This window comes from Hirundo rustica, chromosome Z (assembly GCF_015227805.2).
Source record: "Hirundo rustica isolate bHirRus1 chromosome Z, bHirRus1.pri.v3, whole genome shotgun sequence".
Lineage (NCBI taxonomy): Eukaryota > Metazoa > Chordata > Aves > Passeriformes > Hirundinidae > Hirundo > Hirundo rustica.
The window spans coordinates 9,313,107-9,334,209 of record NC_053488.1 but is presented as its reverse complement, the minus strand read 5'-3'; positions in this window follow the sequence as shown (position 1 = coordinate 9,334,209).

Here is a 21,103-nt window from a genome sequence, read left to right as displayed (position 1 = left end):
TGATGCCAATAGCTAGTACAATGTGCTCTTTTTGCTTTGGAGCAAAAAAACCCCTGAAGTACAACAGAGCCTGGTTTATTTCTGTCAAATAGCCGCTACGCCTAAGCTGCTAGGGGTGTAGTCTGCAATGCCACATTACGTAGCTTTCCCTGAGCTGCTGGCTTCCAGCATGAGCAGGTTTGGGAAGAGGTTTTTCCCATTCTGTTTCCTTTCCCCAGCAGAAGAGTGTCTGAACTATAATGGTTAAAATAACTGCGCAGCAATGTTTTCTGCTTTCGTCTAGAGGACATCAAGTTTGCAAAAGACACAATTATGTTTTGGCAACATAAAATCTAGCTTCAGACAGAAAGGATAGCTCCAGACTCTGCCTCATTCTGGCAGAGACATGTGCATCTGTCATTACTTAAATGATGACAGACTCAGGCTGTTAGGAGATGAGGGGACTTCTTACCTGTGTCTTCTCAGTAAAAGGTGTAGGTGTTTGCTTACATCTTTCACTGTAACAAAGAATGGTCATATAGTGGTTATACTTATAGAGTTCCTGATGACGTACATGCAGTATAGAGAATGTAAACTGAAAAGTTTTTGAAAGTATCTGATAGCACATTCCTGCCCTACTGGTATAGCAAGTACCAGAAGTTTGCTATTTCCCAGCTGAGTGCCATAAAGTGATTCCCTTTGGTTATCCTGGGCAGATGTGCCACATTCCAGCTTGATAGTCACAAATTCCTCATGGAAACTGACAGACACCTTGTACCAGGGGAGCTCTCGGATGCAGCTGGTCTGCAAGGCATCCAGGGTGGGTAGCACACAGCCTTTCAGAGGCCTGTGCACCTCAGCTGATGTGACACCAAAATATTCCTCTGAATTCATTTTCACAGTACTTCTTTGTGGCAGCATTTCACTTCCACTTCAGTATCTATCATAGATGGGGTTTCCCCTTTGATTTTTCACTTCTTTTGGTTTTTGAAGAACCTGCTCACCCAGCACAAGTTTCATTTATAAGTCACGGATTAGAAGAGTGTGTTTAAAAAGCAACTGCACACTTGTGCAGGTCTTTCTCATGCATCTCACACTGACATGTAAGAATGGGTTTCTGCCTCCAGACTTCATCACCACTTCTCTCGTCATCATGCCTTCCCGTCAGCCTCTATAACCAAGGGCCAGAAAAAGAATTTATGTCCTCCACCTCCTCAACCTTTCAATAGCTTTTGCATTTATATCTAGCCTCTGCCCCACTGTCCTCTCCAGCTCTCTGTATGTCTCCTGGCTTCCCAGTGCTGAGCTGGACAATCTGTAATCCTCCAGACACGTTACACACAAAAGCTGAAGCTGAGTTTTATGGTATTATGTGCCTGTGTAGATTCTGTATGTACTACAAATGCAAAAAACATGAAGTAAAAACTTCAGAGAGTAGGCTTAAAATTTGTATTTAAACTTTCTTAGGTTTTAAATGCTTTCTCCATAGATTTGTTCTTTTTAAAATTATTATTCCTAAAACACATACCAAAATAGCATTGTACCCAATCTGGACACAGAATGAGGATCTGCTGATTGTAACCTATAGTTGTTGTCTGGCGTTGTATGCCAAAGCAGTACAAAAGCCTGAAAGCTACTTTTTTGGGGGAAAAAATTAAGACCCTTTTTTAGAACAAATTGTCTGGTACTAATAATCTTCTGCTCTTAAAGCACTGATTTAAAAAAGAACAAGCCTTAACAACTCTAAACTTACAGACATGAAAGAATATTGCAGGCAACAAGACAGCACCTTCTGGGAAAAAAAATTATCCTAAACCTCAACATACAAGAAAAAAAATTTGCATTTTTAAGACTAATTCACCAAATCTAAATGAAAACAAATTTCATTACAGGGAAGGCAGTGAATCTACACTTCTTGACCTAGACGATCCACATGGAAGAGAAAACAAGTCCTGATATGAACAGCTTTTACTATGGTTCCTATTTCTAATCTATGAAATGCACTGGCTTTGGAACAAAGCACGACATGATGGTCGTATTTCTACGTCAATGGGTATTACACACTTGAAAGTCCAGTCCAATAGTCATAGGGTTATTTAGGCTGCACACTTGCTCTTTGTGATTTGTTTGTAGTTGTAAAAGGGCACAGTTACAGAATAGCCCTAGGATAGCCTTAAGTTTTGGCAGCTTTTTTTGGCAACAACAAAGCATTGAAAGCTGAATCTCTTTGTATTCAACACAGTCTGAAGATCACATTTTTGCAGCCACTATTGAAACTCGGTTCCAAAATCACATGTGTTCTTCTTCAGAAGTAACTTCTGAATAAAACAGGTTTTAATATAACATTGCATTCAAAGGATACTTCCTTCACCTGCTTGAACAGAGACTCTTTACAGTCCTGGGAAGTATGGTCTGACCTGTATAATGAAGTATTGCATCCTTCCATCTAAAAAGTTATTTCATTGGGATGGCAGAAAATAACTGCCAGTATGTGGTCAGTCATTTTAAAAAAAGATTTCCATTACAGCTGCAGTATGCTCTCCCTTATATTTACAGAATATACAAACCAAAGAGTTTACACATTAAACACATGAATTATTTCAAATGTCAGAGCATGAGCTGGTCCTAAGTGTTCAAGTAGACTTGGCAAGATGGTATAGTAAGTATGAACATCTGGATAACGATTCAGGGGCATGAGCTAGTAAATAGGGTTGTTAACTATAATACCTAACCCTGCCCTACAGTTTAGGATGACCGTTTTTAAGATGATTCACCCTTGAGGGGAAACAGAAATATGCATCTCATGCATCTTGTACAAGGTGTTTTTTATCTAGGGCACCCAAATGACCAAGTTATCCCAAATGACAACAAAAAAGCATTTGAAAGAGCTGTAAATGGGGGAGGAAAAAAGAATTCTGACCCAACTATTCCAGATTTGTTTATAATATAGTCAAAAGTTTTTCTCACAGTGTTTCAAATAATTTTATTTTACAAAGACAAAAATCATCAGACAGGAAGACCACAGTAAGCAAGTCTTGCCTTTTCCAAACAATTTACATAAAAGTTTGCAAATAGATTTTAAAAACCCAAAAACTCAGCCCAGTTTTCTTCAGTTTCTAAATCTGATACAAGTTACTGTTTTTTGTTTAATTCCAGGTGGTTTCACTGTTACAAGATGAGACCTCATATACCAGAGAGACCAAAATATACTACCTCACTGTCATATAATTTAGGCTCAGTCATACCTCAGACAATATTTTTACAAGGTCACTTTGCAAAAGTATGTCTAGCCTATCCAAATGACAATATTATTTATGCCAAAGGTTTTGCTTTACCGATGGAAGTATTCCAACCACTGTTTAATAGGCTGTATGGAGAGGCTAAGAAAACATCATTTGTTGTACACACAGCTTAAGTATACAATATAGAACTAAAGTGTACAGACTGATCATTGGCAACATGGGCTAAAACTGGCCTCAGTGAAAAAAGCCACAACAGCAATGAGCTTGAGTTTTCCTCTCTGATATTATTTTTGGAATTCCTGAGCTTAACCAGAAATATGAATGCACAAGTGAGAAATAGATGTGAATGCAGTGGCTACCTGGATATTAAAAATGCAAAAAAAAGGGTATTTTTCAAAAGGGACTTTGTAACACAGACGTATGACTTCACAAGCAGACAGGACGGCACATTCTCAGCTGCAGTCTCAGAGCAGGGAATGGATAGGAGAGTAATGACAGGAACTCCAATAAAAAGCTTTTTAAAAATACAGAGGTGAAGACAATACAGTCTTCAAAGCCAAAGTAATTAGTAGCAGGACCAAGTGTTTCTGAAGACAATTAGAGTAAAAGAAGCATGTTTCTTTCTTCTCAAGATCTATTCTTAGAAAATTATTTTCATCCATCGATGTTATTTCTAGTCATTTTGTAACAGTTTTTCTGGCAAAGTGTAATTCTTTATGGGCTGAAACTTGTCCTTGTTGCTGACTAAAATCACTGTGAAAATTGCTAAGATTAAAAAATCCACACCAGATGAGCACTACCATATAGACCAAAACATAACTTGTGAAAATCATCGGGCACCCAAAAAATCTCAGTGCAGCAGACTCATTGGGAAAGTGTAATTAAGATTTGGAGGAACAGGAGAACAATAGGAGACCCCAAGGGCCGAAGAAGGAGCTGGAAAAGTACTGTATCTGTGAAAGGATCTTAGCCAGGCAACCATGATACACAGGCCACTGCATAAAATTATGTAATAGTTCTGCTTTCAATATAGAAAATTAATGCTTATTTACCCTACAGAACTGTGGAGTAGCTGCCATTCTTCCTCTGTTAAAGTGCCAATTAAATCCATGCTTTGTGACAGCACCAAAACATGCAGAAATCTGAGACTTTTTACCATATGATAAAAAGTACAGCAGGGTAAGCAACGTTTTTCGGTTTTGTTTAATTCTGAGAATACTTCTTGTAGACTGTTGGTCAAAGCAGCAACATTACGGAGACTGGCAGCAGACAGTGGACTGTTGCTCTTTCTATTCTGGCCATTCTGATGTTTTGGTCTGATCTGTATTTCACGAATATAAGTTGGTCTTTCAGTTGTCAGACCACAGGTTTAGTTCAGGTTCCAGACAGGAGGGGGAGAAGCAAGTAAAGAACTTCCAAAGCGACAAAGTGTTTGCTATTTCCACAATGTGGCTTTTGGAGTAGTAGTCCCTTGTGACCACAGAAAGCCACAAGCATCCAGAGCCATTTGAGTAAGCCAATACAGTATCACACAGCTATGGACAGACAGTATTTGGCTTCTGAACACCCTTTGTGGAATGCAGATTTAGAAGAAAAATATGTTAAACTCTTGGTCAGAGGAAAAGCCCAAAGATATTTCACACAAAGAAAGACTCAGTGCCTCAAGTTATCTATTGATTTCTACCTTGAATACCTAAAGTACTGGTTTATAAATCATATGAGTGCATCTAAAAAGAGAGTTTAGAGGCTGAGGTGCTATTTATTCACAAACTAGTGATATGATTATTGTGCGCTATTGCGCACTAATTATTGCACTTCAGAAATATAGTCAACATTAGGAAGGGAGAATACAGGCTGCACTGCTAATAAGGGGGAAAAGGACGCTATTGTACAAAGGCCAAACAGGACCAAACAAAAGTCTAGAGTCTTTTAACAGCGGTGAATCAATCAAGAATGTTTAGTGTCAAAGCTACAACTCCTAATGGAGCTACATATGAAAAAAATATTCCTGAAACTTCTCTTTCCATGCTTTTTTGGCTCTCTGCTTATATATAGCATCCTATTTCTACTGAGTTTCCAGATAATAAGAACATAGCCACTAAATGTCATTTCAAGTCAGAACAGACAGCACATAATCAGATATACTTCCATAATTTAAGAGAAAGTTTTGTCTAACCCCCCTCCCTCAATACTCCACATGAGGTTTTTTTCCTGGTGCATGACTATTCTTGTCTTCAGAAATACTTTCCTAAAATCGTACCTAAATATCTCTTGCTGTAGCACAACCCGTAACTTCTTGTACCAGTCTGAATGAATAACCTTTTCCGCTCTGCAGCAATATTTTATGTATTGAAAGATTTATCATGTCCTTTTTCTCCTCTAGAATAAACAATCCCAAAATTTTGGTTCTCTCCCTAACAGTCATGTTTTGTATATCTCTAAATCATTCCTACTAATCTTCTCTGGCTTTTCTCCCAGCTGACCTACATTTTTCTTTACCTGTGTTACCTAAAGAAAGCTGGAAACAGCAATCTCACCAAAGTCTGATTCGTGCTAAGAACAGAGGAATGAATCTTAAAACACAACACCCCACCCTGTACATCCAAGCATGGGCTTTCCTTTCTCCATTTGCACAGGTTTTTTAATGATGTTCAGCTTTCAACCTTTATTATTCTCAAATTCTTTCCTATTAACCTACCGATTAACAGGTTGGGTATTTTTTTATTGTAGCAATTTATTATTCCCAGGAGTGGTGATTCGTATTCATCCATGTTGAACTGCACTCTGTTGTTTTGGTGTGTTTTATCAAATAGTTGCAATTGTAATGAATTTGTCTTGTTCTCAAACATGCTTGGAAGAACTTGTAGCTGTAGTTTCACCAACTCAATACTTCACAGATTGCTTATCAGAATACCATATGAAAATGGTCAAACCATCACATGATCAAACTTCATTACTCCTCTGCTACATGCAAGTCCTATTACCCTACACCAGACTTCAATTTGGCAATAAAAGTAAATTTATGCTCTCAAACCTAAGGCAGATTTCATCATGTTCTGAAGAATTATATGAGGGAGGAAAAAAATCTACTCCCTGGAAGGAAAATATACTCTGTGATGCAATTTATTCTTAATATTATATAGACTATGTAAGATAAGAAATGCTTTTCATACTTGACTAAATCCAAGAGCAATGAACCAAGCTAACAGAGTTGAGGCTTAAAGCCTGATTATCCAGTCGGTTACAGATGACTCTCTTCCCCAGGTGTGTCATGAACAACAGCAGGAATTAGTATGCCTCAAACCTCAAGTCCTTTAAACTGGATGAAAGTGTGAAAGTGAGTAAAAAGGCGGCTCTGGATCTGAACAGAATGTTATGAAGGAGGTAAACACTCCTGAGCTTTCTCTAATCTTTTAATGTTAGCAAGGGTGTGGAGCTTCTTCTGAAAAAAAGGGAATCTTCCTCATGTTGAAATGGCAAATTGTGTCATGTACACACAGTAACTAAAACAATTTAATTTCATGTAAGTCCTCATATAAATAGTTATAATTCCTCTCACCAAGGGAGAAAGTGAAAAGAAAAAGAATTTAAGTGTCAGAACAACTGTTCTCATCTGTCATTTGATAACCGACCTGACATGTCTGCACAAAGGAAGTGAAATGCCTCCAGCCATTGTTAGACAGATTTCACATGGATTTTTACACTTTAGTCAAGTGTACTGCCACTGAAAGGAAGCCCACAGTCTACAGAGAAGGAAGATAAGGGAGATGCTAAGTGTGTGAAATACTTAGTGGTGACTGTGAATGTAAAACAGCATTTCACATTTATGAAAGCCAGCTGCACACAGGGTGAGATAATGGGATGTTTTCTAAAAAGACCCCCAGCCTTGCATGTGAAAACAGAAGTTTTCAGTCAGTGGTGATGCTGATGGTGAATCTCCCCTGTTTTGTCTTTTAAAATATTTTACACATAATAAGAACACATCTTCTACCTGAATTGTTGCAACTATTCAGGTCCAAATATCTTTGTTCTGGGTAGCACAGTCTTTGCTATAACTAGCCTTTGATTCTGGCACCTTTCTCTGCACATTAGTGAGACTTTAGATGGCTTGATTTGGCCATCTTCTCAGAATCAAATGGCATATTTTTGTGAATAGGACCTGCTAGTTCATTAAACAAAATCTAAGGAAAACAATACCTTTATTCTTGAAAAGTCTGTTGAACTGGGAAGCGACTGCTTTTCCAAGTTCCTGCTGGTATACCAGTAGAGTTTAGGGGAATAGGGTTTCCATATACTGCTTCAATAAATAGGTCAACCTTTTACAAGTTAAAAAAAGGTTATTTCCTGAGAGATATTGGACATACAATTACTTCTTGGTGTCAACATAGTCTTCATGCTCTGCTGTTGATGCATTCTGTATAACTATCCCTTCCCATCCTCAAAATTTAGACCCCTCTTGAATGAGACACTTCTTGAACAGAGCCACTGCTTTCCTCAGACCCAAATATGATATCATCTGAATAAATGATCACTTCTGCATTTCTTCAACAAGTCTTTTTCAGTGGGCATTACCTAATCAGAACAGATGTGGCTATTGTAAGAGTAGTTTGTGCCTTAGGACTCCACAATAAGAAACAGCTGGCCAAACAACAGTCAGAGATACATCTCCTACAAAAGTCACACCAGTCTCATTTTTTTGAAATGAGAAGATTTTTAGCACGACAAACAAGACTGAAACCTTTTACTGTAGGATTCACAGAAAAAAATCTTTTCAGGTCTAAACAGAAAGATTAGATATTCTTCTCTTCATAACTGAATGAAAGAAGTCCTACATAAAGGCTGAACTGGATTCATACTGTATTGCCAACCTCTTCCCTCCCAAGCAGAACTTAGAACCTGTCAGGCAAAACACATCCATGTCTAAGTGCTGCAGTCTTGGCTGTACTTCTAAGGGGCACATTGCAGAGCCTCAGTCTCTCTTAGCTGGAAACACCTGCACTCTGCTTCAGACACAGGGAGAACTTATCTCCTCTGTCTGCTTGCACCTCATTTATGTCGTGATGCTGTCCATTGAAAAACTGTTTTCCTGTTAGAGCAAAACACAAGGTGTCCAAGGTAAAGAGCACTACCTGTTTATGCATTGGTCACACCAAAACAGTTGTTTCTCTTTTACCTAATATATTTTTACTTACTTGATATTAGAAGCTACAGTTACCAGCAAGCTCTGTTTGTTTGGGGGTTTCATTTCTGGCCGAAATCTGTCTTGGAAGAAAACCAAACAGAAAAGCATGTATTAAACCTTTTGCCTTATTGTATGAGTTTTACTAATATGACATTTTTCTCTTTACAGGTATTTTTGCATAGCACTTACGCCAGATTTCTCTTGGCCGTAGGGAGGCAGAAGACAGACAGGGACAATGCTATTTGAAAGCAGTTTAACTCACCTCCAAAATAATACAGCTGCAGTTTCTTCCTATATTGGCCCATGCTTATGAACAAAACTTAATTAAAGTGCTTGAAGACAGCACTTCATTGCCCTAAAATCCAACAGACCATATCCCTGTTTATTATTTGGTCCTCCATTGCATTTTACATGCAGTTAGAATTAGGGGAATGTTTAGGTTATGAGTACTGACCTGGAATTTCAAGACCAGTCCTCAAACTCAGGATTTTGGTTTTAGGATAGATTAGTGACCTAAAAGCCAATCTGAAGTACTTGAGAGTTTTAAAACTGTAACAGTCTTGAAGGCTCTAATATTAGACTACATTTCTAATGAGGGGGGAAAAAAAAAAATCATGTATTATGTGAGGCTTAGAGGTAGTTTTCTGAATTCTCTTTCACCAGAATTCTGGGAATATTTTTCTGGAGCAAATGGAGACGGAAGTGAACCCAGCACTCGGCCCTACTGAACTCCATACCAGTTTTTCTCCATCTCTGGGAAACCCAGTGTAGGAAGGGCATGGACCTGTAGAAAAGAGTCTGGAGGAGAGCCACTAAGTTAATCACTGGACTATGAAGACACCGAGAGGGCTGGGACTGTTCAGCCTGGAGAAGAGAAGGGTGCATGGAGAGCTCGGATCACCTTCTAGTACCTGAGGGGAACCTACAAGGAAGAAGGAGAGGGACTTCTTCCAAGGGCATGTAGTGACAGGATAAACTAAGCAGTGTAGATTAAATGGTAGGAAGAAATTCTTTACTGTGAGGGTGGTGAGGCACTGGAACAGGTTGGCCAGAGAGGTGGTGGATACCCTGTCCCTGGAGGTGTTCAGGGCCAGGCGCGATGGGGATCTGAGCAATCTGCCCTAGGAGAAGGTGTCCGTGCCTGTGGCAAATAAGTTGGAAGAGGATGATTTTAAGGTCTCTTTCAACCTAAACCATTCTGTGATTCTGATTCTAAATCCATTTGATGCACAAAATAGATTGAATGCAAATGCTGTTAAAATAGATTCAGATGGATTTTCTTCATTCATGAACAATCTGAAGGGTATCATCATATATCTTTGGAGGTTGCTGAAAGAAAGGTCTTTGGGCTGCTTACAGCTTTTTCTCCACCACAAACAATGTATTATGGCAACTACAGATTTAGTACTCAGTACTGCACAAAAATTATTATGAATTGCAAGGTAAGGCATATGAATGTTTTCTCTCTGAAGTGAAAGAAGAGCATATTTCATAAAATAAAAACAGATTTTAAAGCTAATGGGACAGAAAAATCCAGCTAAGGTCTCATTCAATCTGTTCTCATGTAAATCAATCTTACAGCTAAAAAAATATATTGTTGCTGTAGAAAAGTTATTCTCTCTCTCCATATTCTTAGAACCTTTTGAATGGAAATCCAGCTCCCCTCCAAGGATTCTTTGAAGAAATAATTTCATTCTTAGCCTGTAAACTTAATTACTCCATTTTAAAAAATTTAAAAATTACAGTGAGAAATAAGTTGTTCTTTCAAAATAATTGTCATCGTACTTTCTATTCTGGAGTCATTACTGGACTTCTTTATTGCACAAAAAGTCTATTTAGAATTATGTGTAGCACAAGAAAAGGAAACATTATGAGGGGATAAAACTCAAATAGATTACCCAGCTCAATTGGTCTCTTACTTTCTCTCTCTCCTTTTATCTTTTTAGGTTTTCTCTAAAAATTTCTTTCTCCTTGGTCTTTATTTTCAAATAGGTTTCTTCTATTTCTTTTTTTGGCCACCTTCAATCATTTACCATTAGTCCTGGTGAACCGTGGAGTTTCCAGTTGACTGGAAGTTAGCAAGTATGGTGCCAATCTACAGGAGTGGCTGGAAGGCAGATGTGTGGAACTACAGGCCCATCAGCCTGACTTCAGTGCCAGGGAAAGTTATGGAGCAGATTATCTTGACAGCGGTCATGGAGATCATGCCAGACAACCACAGGATCAGGCCCAGCCAGCACACATTTTGTGAAGTGCAGCTCCTGCTTGACAAACCTGATCTTTCTATGGCAGCGTGACACACACAGTGATGAGAAAAGCCTGTGGATGTTGTCTGCTTGAACTTTACTAAAGCCTTTGACGCTGTCTCCCATTGCACTCCCCTGGAGAAACTGGCTGCTTGTGGCTTGGATGGATGTGTCTGGATGGCCGTGCCCCCGGAGTGGTGAGGAAGGGAGTTACCCACAGGTGGTGTTACCTACCCAGAGCTCAGTACTGGAACCGGCACTGGGTGATACCTTCACGGATGATCTGGTGCACCTTTCAGTCCATGCCTGACACCAGTCTGGGTGGGAGTGCTGATCTGCTGGAGGGCAGGAAGGCTCTGCACAGGGATCTGCACAGGCTGGATCACGGGCTGAGGCCGATGGTGTGAGGTTCAACAAGGCCCAGGGCCGGGTCCTGCCCTTGGGTCACAGCAGCCCCAGGCAGCTCCACAGGCTGGGGCAGAGTGGCTGGAAAGGACCTGGGGGTGCTGGTGACAGTGACTGAACGTGAGCCAGGGTGTGCCCAGGGGCCAAGAAGGGCGATGGCATCCTGGCCTGGATCAGCAATGGTGTGGCCAGCAGGAGCAGGGCAGGGATTGTCCCCCTGTGCCGGGCACTGGTGAGGCCACACCTCGAGCGCTGTGTCCAGGTCTGGGCCCTCAGTGCAAGAAAGACACTGAGGTGTGGAGTGAGTGCAGAGAAGGGCAGCGGAGCTGGGGAAGGGTCTGGAGCACCAGGGCTGTGAGGAGCAGCTGAGGGAGCTGGGGGTGTTCCTCCTGGAGAAAAGGAGGCTCAAGGGAGACCTTATTGCTGCCTACACCCGCCTGCAAGGAGGCTGTAGCCAGGTGGGGTCTGTCCCTTCTCCCAACTAACAAGTGAAAACACAAGGACCACCTTGTCTTATGAGCTCAGATCAAGTACAGTTTAGTCACTGAGAGAATGGTCCCCTTCTTATTGGGATCATCTAAAATTCTCCGCCACCCATCTGAAATAGAGGACTTCTACAGTTTCCCTAGTGGATTTGGGCAATGGGAGATGACTCAAAAAGGACATAGAACATAAACAAGGACCATTAGCGATATATAAGAAGTAAAAGGTATCCCTTTAGCACAAAGCTTGCTATGGAAATACAACAAATTTGTCAGAGCCCAATGTTCTTTCTGTTTTTAAACTAGGAATCTCAAGTCAAGGTAATAGGCTTTCTCTCCAGATCAGTGAAACTCGTTCATTATCACAGTCTTCAGAGTGATATAAATAAGACATTACCCCTTTAGGGAAGGGAGAAGTTCTTTTGAACAATACAAAACAACAACAGCAACAACAACAACAAAGACATTACTTCCTGTCCCTTTGTGCTTCTGCAGTTTCTTTCAACAAGCAGCTACTCCTTCCCTCCATGTGCAGGATCCATGTGCGGCGACTTCACCCAATGTCTCCTGGTTTAATATGTAATCTCCTGGTCTATATAAATTTTTAAAAAAATAGCAATAGAGGCTGGAATAACAAAAAAAATTGCAATATTAAAATAAATGTAATAAAATTAAAAAGCAATAAATAAGTGTAGATGGTAAACATTTATGAAAGGGAATATGTTACTGAGAGTATCTGAATATCAAATATTTTTTTTCATCTGCAAAGGGCAGATTATCATATGATAGATCTCAGAGGGAAAAGACAATTTACAATTTACTTTTACAATACTTTACAACATTTTTCATTAAATTACATTACTTTTACCTTTTTCATTTTCATACGCTGAAATAAGAACTGATTGTTTAGATGGATTTCATATTTCCCAGTCTCCTGTGCAATTCCTTTGGATTCAGACATTTACACTCAGCCAATATTCATTCCATTCCCCCTCCCACACTGAGTAAAGTGTTAGCACACACAAAAAAACCAACAGCAAACAACCAAAGCCAAACACACCACACAATTTTTTTTGAACATGCAGTGAGAGCTTTGAAAACTGCAAGCAACGTGACTGTTTGTTTGTTTGCATAGTGATAGGACCAATAAGCTTTTTGGGTTTTAGTTCTAGGCAATCAGTAAAAAGAGCTTTGAATCACTTGGCAAGGAAATACATACTTAGAGTTATTGAAGTAGCTATAGGTAAAACTATATAGATCTACATTTAGTTACTTGGGCAGTGCTTTTTGTGTGTCATTTTGCCAAAAATCTGCACAAGTAACATAACATAATATTCTGAGGAAAAAAGCAGAATCAACAAGGGAGAAAGGGAGTAGGCTGTCAGAAATTCATGTTTCCCAGAGAAGAAATAAATAAGACATATGGGATGAAACCAAAGTAATTATAACATATAGTTAATGAAGCAATTTCCTAAATGGAAAAACAACTGAGAAAGGATAGGGGGGGAAAAAAAAACCAACCACAACACCCAACTACAAGAAAACCCCAACCCAAGCAAAGAAACAAACAAAAATCAAAACAAAACCCCAAAACTAAACCAAACCAAAGCAAAAAAAAAAAAAAAAAAGAAACTAGTGATAGATGGTCAATATGTTGCAGGTGTACTTTTTTTCTTGACAGTCCACACAATAAGAAAGAAAGAAATCACCCTAGGGTCTGAAGTATGTTTTCTTAGGCTTGGGGAGTGAATTGTTGAAAAGCTTTACCCTCATCATAAACCAGATAAGAAGGCAATTAGAACTCCTGAAAGCCATCAAAGCGCTGGACCCAAATGACTTAAATACCCAGCGGAAGAGAGAAGAACTGTAAACCTTACAGAAAAGATTTATGACAGGTTACTGGGAACAAGGTACTACAAAAGGGCTGGAGAAAGAATTGGTGCAATTACCACATTCAATAGAAGAAGGAAGGAAGGAGCCAGAGAACAAATGCAGTGAGCTGTAGACACAGATATAGGAAAGAGTCATTAGAAAAGGTAAAAACATTGTGTGACACTGATACAAGCTATGGAAATAATAAAGAGAAAGGGATGATAGGGAACTCACGTTTGCAAAAGTTGTTTTTTGTTTCTTTGGATATCTGTTCAGCTTTAATATTGATCACCTAACAGTCAAAAGGGGGACATTCAGTAAAGGCCATTTATCTGTGTTTAAGGCAAGAAGATATCCCATATCTGTATTCATGTTGATTGTCACAGGGTGTTTTTAGTTGAAGAGAGCAGTTCATCCTGATAAAGCACCTATCACAGACAGCTGCATCAGTCAGTACAGCATGAATGTGTTCACTCCAGTGGCAGGCTCCAACCCCACAGAAGCAGAAGTTAATTGGATAACTCACCAGATACATCTGACCACTTAAGAGAAATTTCCAAAGTGCTATAAGCCATGGAAACACTTAAATAGTGCTCAGAGATTACAGAGCAACAGCAGAACAATATTGAAAGACATGTGAGACACAACTCAGTGTTGAAGGGACACTTTCAGATGTGTCTTTAATAAGTAAGCACTTTTATAAATGCAGACATCATAATTTGCATGGTCAAAGTGAGATAAAAGGGGGGAAAAATTAAAGAGAATAATTTCTTTAAGGTAAAAAGCAGTAAGTGGATGTGCAATCCCTTCCCTTTATCTCCCAAAGCACCCCACCAAATTAATTCCTCTAAATTACACTGTTTGTTTACTCTGGAGGACATTAGTTTGGGATTTTTATTTGTGCTTTCTATTTGTAAGAATTTACTAACCTCAGTGATTGAAGTATATCTATGATCAGTTCAGAAATATTTGCTTACAGTTCTCTATTTGTGCACTTAGACTCTCAAGTACACAATTTGAGCTGCCAAATTTAAAAATACTCCAAACACCAATTTTCTCGCTGTAATGTGATTTGGCACATGGCTCTGAGATTCAGGTGGGAAATTAGTCCACTAACTTCTTTAAAGATCTCCTCTCGTACCATTTCACATTACTGGTGCAGGAAAGTACAACCATGGAAGATACTTTTTCAAAACAGAAGTATGAACATTTTTAACAAGATGAAGTTTAGAAAAGCATGGCCATAATCATAAGAAGAGGCAGAACCACGAAACAGCCTTTATACTTAAATAAAGGCCTTCACCCTTCTTATCAGCAAGCCTGTGCACACTCCTGTCCAGAGTTTGTCACACAATTTATCTTTTTTAGAGGGGGAAAGAGTTTCTGTGGGAAGTGGTGTTAAAAGACTGGCACACTTCATCAGTATGCAACAATTGAAGAAATATCACTATGTTTAGTTTCAGCGGGATGTTTAGTTCATTAAGGGGCACTGCCCTGTTCACCTTGTGAGCTTCTTGTTATGGACAACATTTCTGATCATCAGAAAACTAACATGAGCTTAAAACATATAGGTCATGGAATCACAGAGTGGTTTGGGTTTGAGGGACCTTAAAGTCAGGAGGGTTCCATGGTTGTGTGAGAGCGATGTCACCCACTAGCCCAGGTTAATCAAAGCCTCATGTAGCCTGGCATTTGATGACAGCAGTGATGAGAAATATTCACTGAGGAAAAGGAAAACAAAAACAAAGAAAGATTTACCATGCAACAAAAAATGCCTAGACAATAATCTGGAACCCTTTTTCTTTTTTCTCTTTTTTTTTTTTTTCTTTTTTTTTTCTTTTCTTTTTTTTTCTTCAAAAAATGCATAAAGTATTTGTGTACTGCATTTGTGTACCAAGATCACAGGAACTGTTTGGTCATATACAACACAAAAATTCAGCAGAAAGTCAGGGCAGATGAACAAGAGCAGTGCTGGAAGTTCAATACAACTAATTTTTAAATGTAAAAATTATGAGAAGAGAAACAATAAAAATAGCCACCTTAGCATCTTCAATATTTTATAAGGCCAGCTCTATGTAACACCGTTCTGAATTGTCATCATCTGTCATTTAATGTCTGTGTATTCTAAACCACGGAGTTAAACTTGTTGGAAGCTGAGAACCTATGGACTGTCTTTCCACTCTTTATTCCTACCATTTTCTTGCAGCCTTTGAAAACATTGATTCAACAAAGAAATTAACACAGCTGATGTTACAAGTGCTACACAGCCATATGGAGTATTTGCTAGTTTTATACAAAAAGATCAAAACCAAATAAATGTGATGTTTTTTACACTCAGCACAGAATAGCTTCTAACTCAGCTTTTGACACACTTTCTCTGCCTCAGCTGAGTTTTGGTTTTGGTTTTTTTTGGTTTATTTTCATTTTATTCTTTCTCTTTTTTAATCTTTTTAGCAGGTCAGACCATATCATCTTGGGTAGCCTCAGGAGCCTCTGAGCAATCGATTGCACAGAGTACAAAGGCTGAAAGAGCAACTGCAGGTGCAAACTATGTTATCTCTGACTGCATACGGGGCACTGTAGCCATCCATTTCTAAAGGCTTCAAAAACTCCAAGCTGACCTTGTGCTTTATAAATCATGTCACTTTTACAGAACAATCCCCTTCAGCTATTAACTGAATTGTTTTGCATAAACATGCATCAAATCTCATTGCTCCCTTCCAAGTTTCCAAAGGGCACATCTTACCCCAGAGGAAAGAGAAACTAAGAGAAAGTTGGAAGATAGATAAAAAAACCCCAAACTCCCAGTTACTATATTCTAGCTAGTCAAAACCCACAAAAATCAATGCTTATCCTCAGAACTCATCCCTCTTGAAACAGCTTCTGACATTATTTAAGTGCAGTGTAAGTTTTGCAAGAACATTCAGTTCACAAATATATTTAAAAGGATTTTTCATTCATAATCTTATTTAATTAGCATAAGCACAGGAAAATTATTTAAGGCTGACCTCCAGGCAAAAAAAGAGAAATATTTTTTTTAATATCAGGACAGTGGAAGTCAATATATTAAGCTCGTAAGGAGGCTCAAGACTTACATCCAATTAGAGACCCATGAAAACCTTCTTCCTTAAGCCTCCCTACCTATATTTGTTATTTACAGACTAAGTTACTAAGAAACTAACCTAGATTTAGGTATGTACCTAAATTCATACCTCTTCAGCTACATTAGGCAGGGGTGGACTAGGTTAATCCTTAACTGCAGACTACAGATGTTGACTTTTTCTCACTTGTGGGTGTATGCACTCAGACCACATATGTTTCAGACAAGACACAAAGGAAATATCATTACTTCCTGCCCTGCGGTTATGACCTGACAGCAGAATAAGGCACGGAGTCTGCAGTGTTATGCAAAGACCTTTATTGGTCTTATATTTACGCTTTTATTTATGCTTATATTTACACTTTTCAAAGCTGTGATAAGATGCTCTGCTTAATGCTTACTGGTCACAGGTTACTGCGCTTGCCCCGAGAGCTGAGTGTGCTGTGATTACACTGCACACGTGAACAGGGTGCGGTGTTTCTTCTTCTTAGATGCGGCTCATGCCGCCTGATCAGATTCAAGGTTGTGCTGCACAAGCAACAAATCAGCTGTGCTGCTCATGTCATGGAACTTATTCTGCTCCACAACAGCGACCAGAATCCAGGGTGCACGTACTTGTATCTGTCCAGAGGCTTACAATCCATACCTCACCTATGTTTTTTCTTGGGTTTTTTTTCCCCAAACAGCAAGCTATGGGATACCTTAAACAAGGGGTGAAGGCAAGGCACGTGCCACTAAGGGAGATATCCCATTACTCTGACACAACATGCTCCTGTGCATCTAGCCATTACATATTCTTGGAAATTCCCCCCATAGTATTTGTTTACATGGCATTTTGCAGGCAGGCACATGAAAATTCCACAAACAGAGCCAGCAGGACATGCGCCAGCTCTGAATGAAAAGCCATACTGTGCATTTAGCACATTATTGAGCCTCAAATGATAAACTCCACTCAGCAGTAAGCAACTTCGAATCCTGGCATTTCTTAACTTTTTACTGTTTAACTACAAAAAACCCAAGAATGCCTGCTTGCAATAGATTGCATAACGAGTTTAAGAATTTTCCTCTATATCACTTCCCCAGAACTTATGCTAATGCTAGTAATAAAATAGTAGATTTTATTTTGTGTCCCTGTCTGTAAGAGGTAAAGGCACACACCTTGACATTTTGTAAGGTTTTTGTAAGACAGTAATGCAATTTGAGATCTGGGGAGGAGCTGCCTCTGCAAGCAAGCAGGCCATATTTAATGTGCCAGTCAAAATAATCTAGCTGTTTCTCAGGAAAAAAGTTTAGGAAAAAAAATGGAGAGCTTAAAAAACCATGAACTTAGTGAAAACACTCATCTTAGACTTCAATGTTCCCTCACTAATTAGATTTATGAAAACCATGGTCAAAACATCGATCCATATAGAGGATAGCAACTTGTTATTGTTGCCAATTATTTACTTGCTTCAAAGTGCTTGCTTTGATAGGCTGAAAATGTCAGTCTATTTTGAATGAAAAAAGCACCTTGGAGAAAGCAGTGTGATTTTCAAAACCAGTCACTGAAGAGTAACAAAGATATGGAACTAAGACCTGCTTATGCAATATAATTCAGCAACCTGCTTATGCTCAGGTCAAATCTAATAGGGAAGGGGGTTGAAAGGACATCAGTCTTTTACAAAGAATATTACAAAGGATATTACAAAGAATATTACTGGCCTTGGCACTTCTCGAAGCCAAGGCAGTAATGTTCTCTGCAAAATTATTACCATTCAGAAAGTTACTTAAAAACATTCTGTCTAGTTTCAGAGAAGAGCTACCAATAGTTTATGCATGCTTTTGAAAGTCTCAGTTTGCCTATTAGAACAATTGGTTTCAGTTCATAAAGCAGTTATACACACTCTTAGAACCAAATCCCAAATATTCAGTCCAATATTCCTATCACAACAACGTAACATTTCGTATGTATTTTAGCAGCAGGACAGTCATTACAATTTCTGCTTACTGTTGGGAGCCTGAACCTTGCCCAAGATCCCTTCTAGTTCAAGGCAGATGGGGGTTGTGAACAGGATATAAGCATATGTGACATTCAGTTCTGATTGCATTTGTATTAGGGGGCTGAATCTGAGCAAAACCTCAGGGTAAGTTCAATATTACACGTATCATTTCATATCCAAGGCAGAATCTGGGAGGACTGAGTCCTAGTCTTGATGTGAAATATGAAAATCTTCACCAAATGAAAGGAAAAAATCCTTCAGGAGTTCATCTAAGTTAATGTTGTAACTATGGAGTTAATCCTGAGGTTGGGTAAATAGCTATTTACTTACTTGTCTAATATTTTCTTGTGTAAATGTTGATTCCAGACTAAGAGACTAAACACCACCACATTCCTTTCCTGTGAACGTGGCAATTCCTAAAACTGAGGGAAGTAACTGCGTTTCAGCAGGGAGAGCCTGAACCTCAGGACACTCCCTATGAGTCTGCAATTCTCCCTCCCTTCATCTGCCCATGATGTTATGTTGCATACTTTAATGATCACAAAACAATTTTTCATTTATGACCTCTGCCCCATTCTGTATGTTTGAGACTTGGAGGGTGAATCAAGGCTGCACATGAAGTACAAAAGGCTGTCTTCTGAAAGCACTCTGCTTGGCCAAAAGCTCTGGGAGAAATATTTGAACAAAGCCAGAACTGCAGAAAGAAGAATCTGGTTTCATAGTCAAGGCTGATAAGTGATAATCTGAAGCATTTTTCTCTGGACCCGTCTCTGCAAAACCTTTTCATTTTAGTAAATTCTATACAATGCCATACAATGCTGCATGGGAGACAAGAAAGTAAAGGAAAACAAAACAAAACGAAACCCAAACCAAAAATAAAACAAAAACAAATAAGCAAAACCAGGGGTGGGCATAGCAGTAGGCAGGAGTGTGGAACCCAGAAAAAAAAATCATCCCAAGACTTTGGAAACAGGGCACCCAAAGTGGGTTATAGCTTTGAGCTGCAAGACTAAGGTCTCGCCTATTAAATTGTGAAATATGGGGCCTATTAACCTGCTTAAAGTGTTTTGAAAATATTAGAAATACTTGACTATTATTTGAGAATGCTTAGATACCATTCTGTCAACTTCCATAAGAAACAATCAGAAAGTCAATAAATCTATTTACTTAGCATAATTTTTTAAAGTACAGGAAATAGAAATAAAGTCAGGTTTATGTGTTGATTTGCTTGTTATTTCATCAAGAGGTATAGTATCAGAAGTAGCAAAGCAAATAAAGCTGTAGAATATACTTGGCCCCATGTGTAAAACTCCTATACATTGCATTGGGGACTTGGTTAAAAACGCTGAGTTTGTTTAACAGCAGAATCCAGACTTCTAAACAGTTTTCCTATTAGCAGGGCCATCATGGTTACTAATTATTAAATTTCTAAAGCAGAAAACCAACAGCAATTCTGTGGAATTATTATTATTTTTATACATTAATATTTCTATACCTTATTATTTTTATACTGTCATTAGCAATGTGTTAGAGGAAGATGAGCTAGAGGCCATTTTCTCTTATTTTGTGCAGAATTCCTTTAATTTGTGCATTTTTCTCTTATTTTCTGATAATATGGTCTTCTTTGTCTTAAACATAAAAAATTATATATACATTTTTTCATCTTTAGAACTTCATTAATGAAATAGCTCACACTAAGGAAATTATAGTTATAGGCTTGTTTATTTTCTAAGGTTTCACAGGACATGTCTTTAAAATTTTTAAAATGTAAAATTGTTTAGAAAATTCATGTCAAATAGAAGGACCTCAGCAGTTTGCATTAAAGCTCATTTCTCAAGACAGAAAGTACATTCTTTCTTTGTGGTCTGTAAAATACAGGGAGCTTTATTATACAAGTTGACAATTAATTACAAGGTCAAATAATGATTTTATTCTTTTTTCCTCTTTCTTTGTTATAAACTGCCTTCAGCTGATACTGGTTGACCATAAGACTTCAGGCTACATATAATCCAAAATCATTGCAAAACGATGAGCAAATAGCTTGTGATTTTTCTCCTCTTCAGAGACAAATTGTAGGTTTCCTACATGGATTAATCTTAAAATGAGTTGGTTTGTTTCTTCTCCTTCTTATTTTACCCTTCATACCTTCCTTGATTTTTTTTTTAATTGCACTGGATCTGGGAGAAAGAAAGTTTTGTCTTTGACTCAGTTTTCAGGAAGAGATATTTGAATCACAGACAGCCTGGAATTCAGAGTTAAAGTGAAGTGTGTCTTTAGTTCTGTAAGTGAACTTTAGGTTCATGACTACCTGAGGAACCAGATCATATATAAGATTATGAGGCCTGATGAGTTCCATCTTGGAGTCCTGAGGGAATTGGCTAACATAGTTGCCAAGCCTGCCAAGCCCCTTCTGTGATGTATGAAGTCAGGTGGAGTCCCCAGTAAAAAAAAGGGAAACGTTGCACACATTTTTTTAAAAACTGAATGGGTTCCTGGGAACTGTCAGTTTCACCTTGCCACACTTTTCCTCTCTAAACTGGAGAGAAATGGACTGGATGCGTGGAGAGTTAGATGGACAAGCTGGATGGAGACTTGCAGATGGCATTGGTCAACACT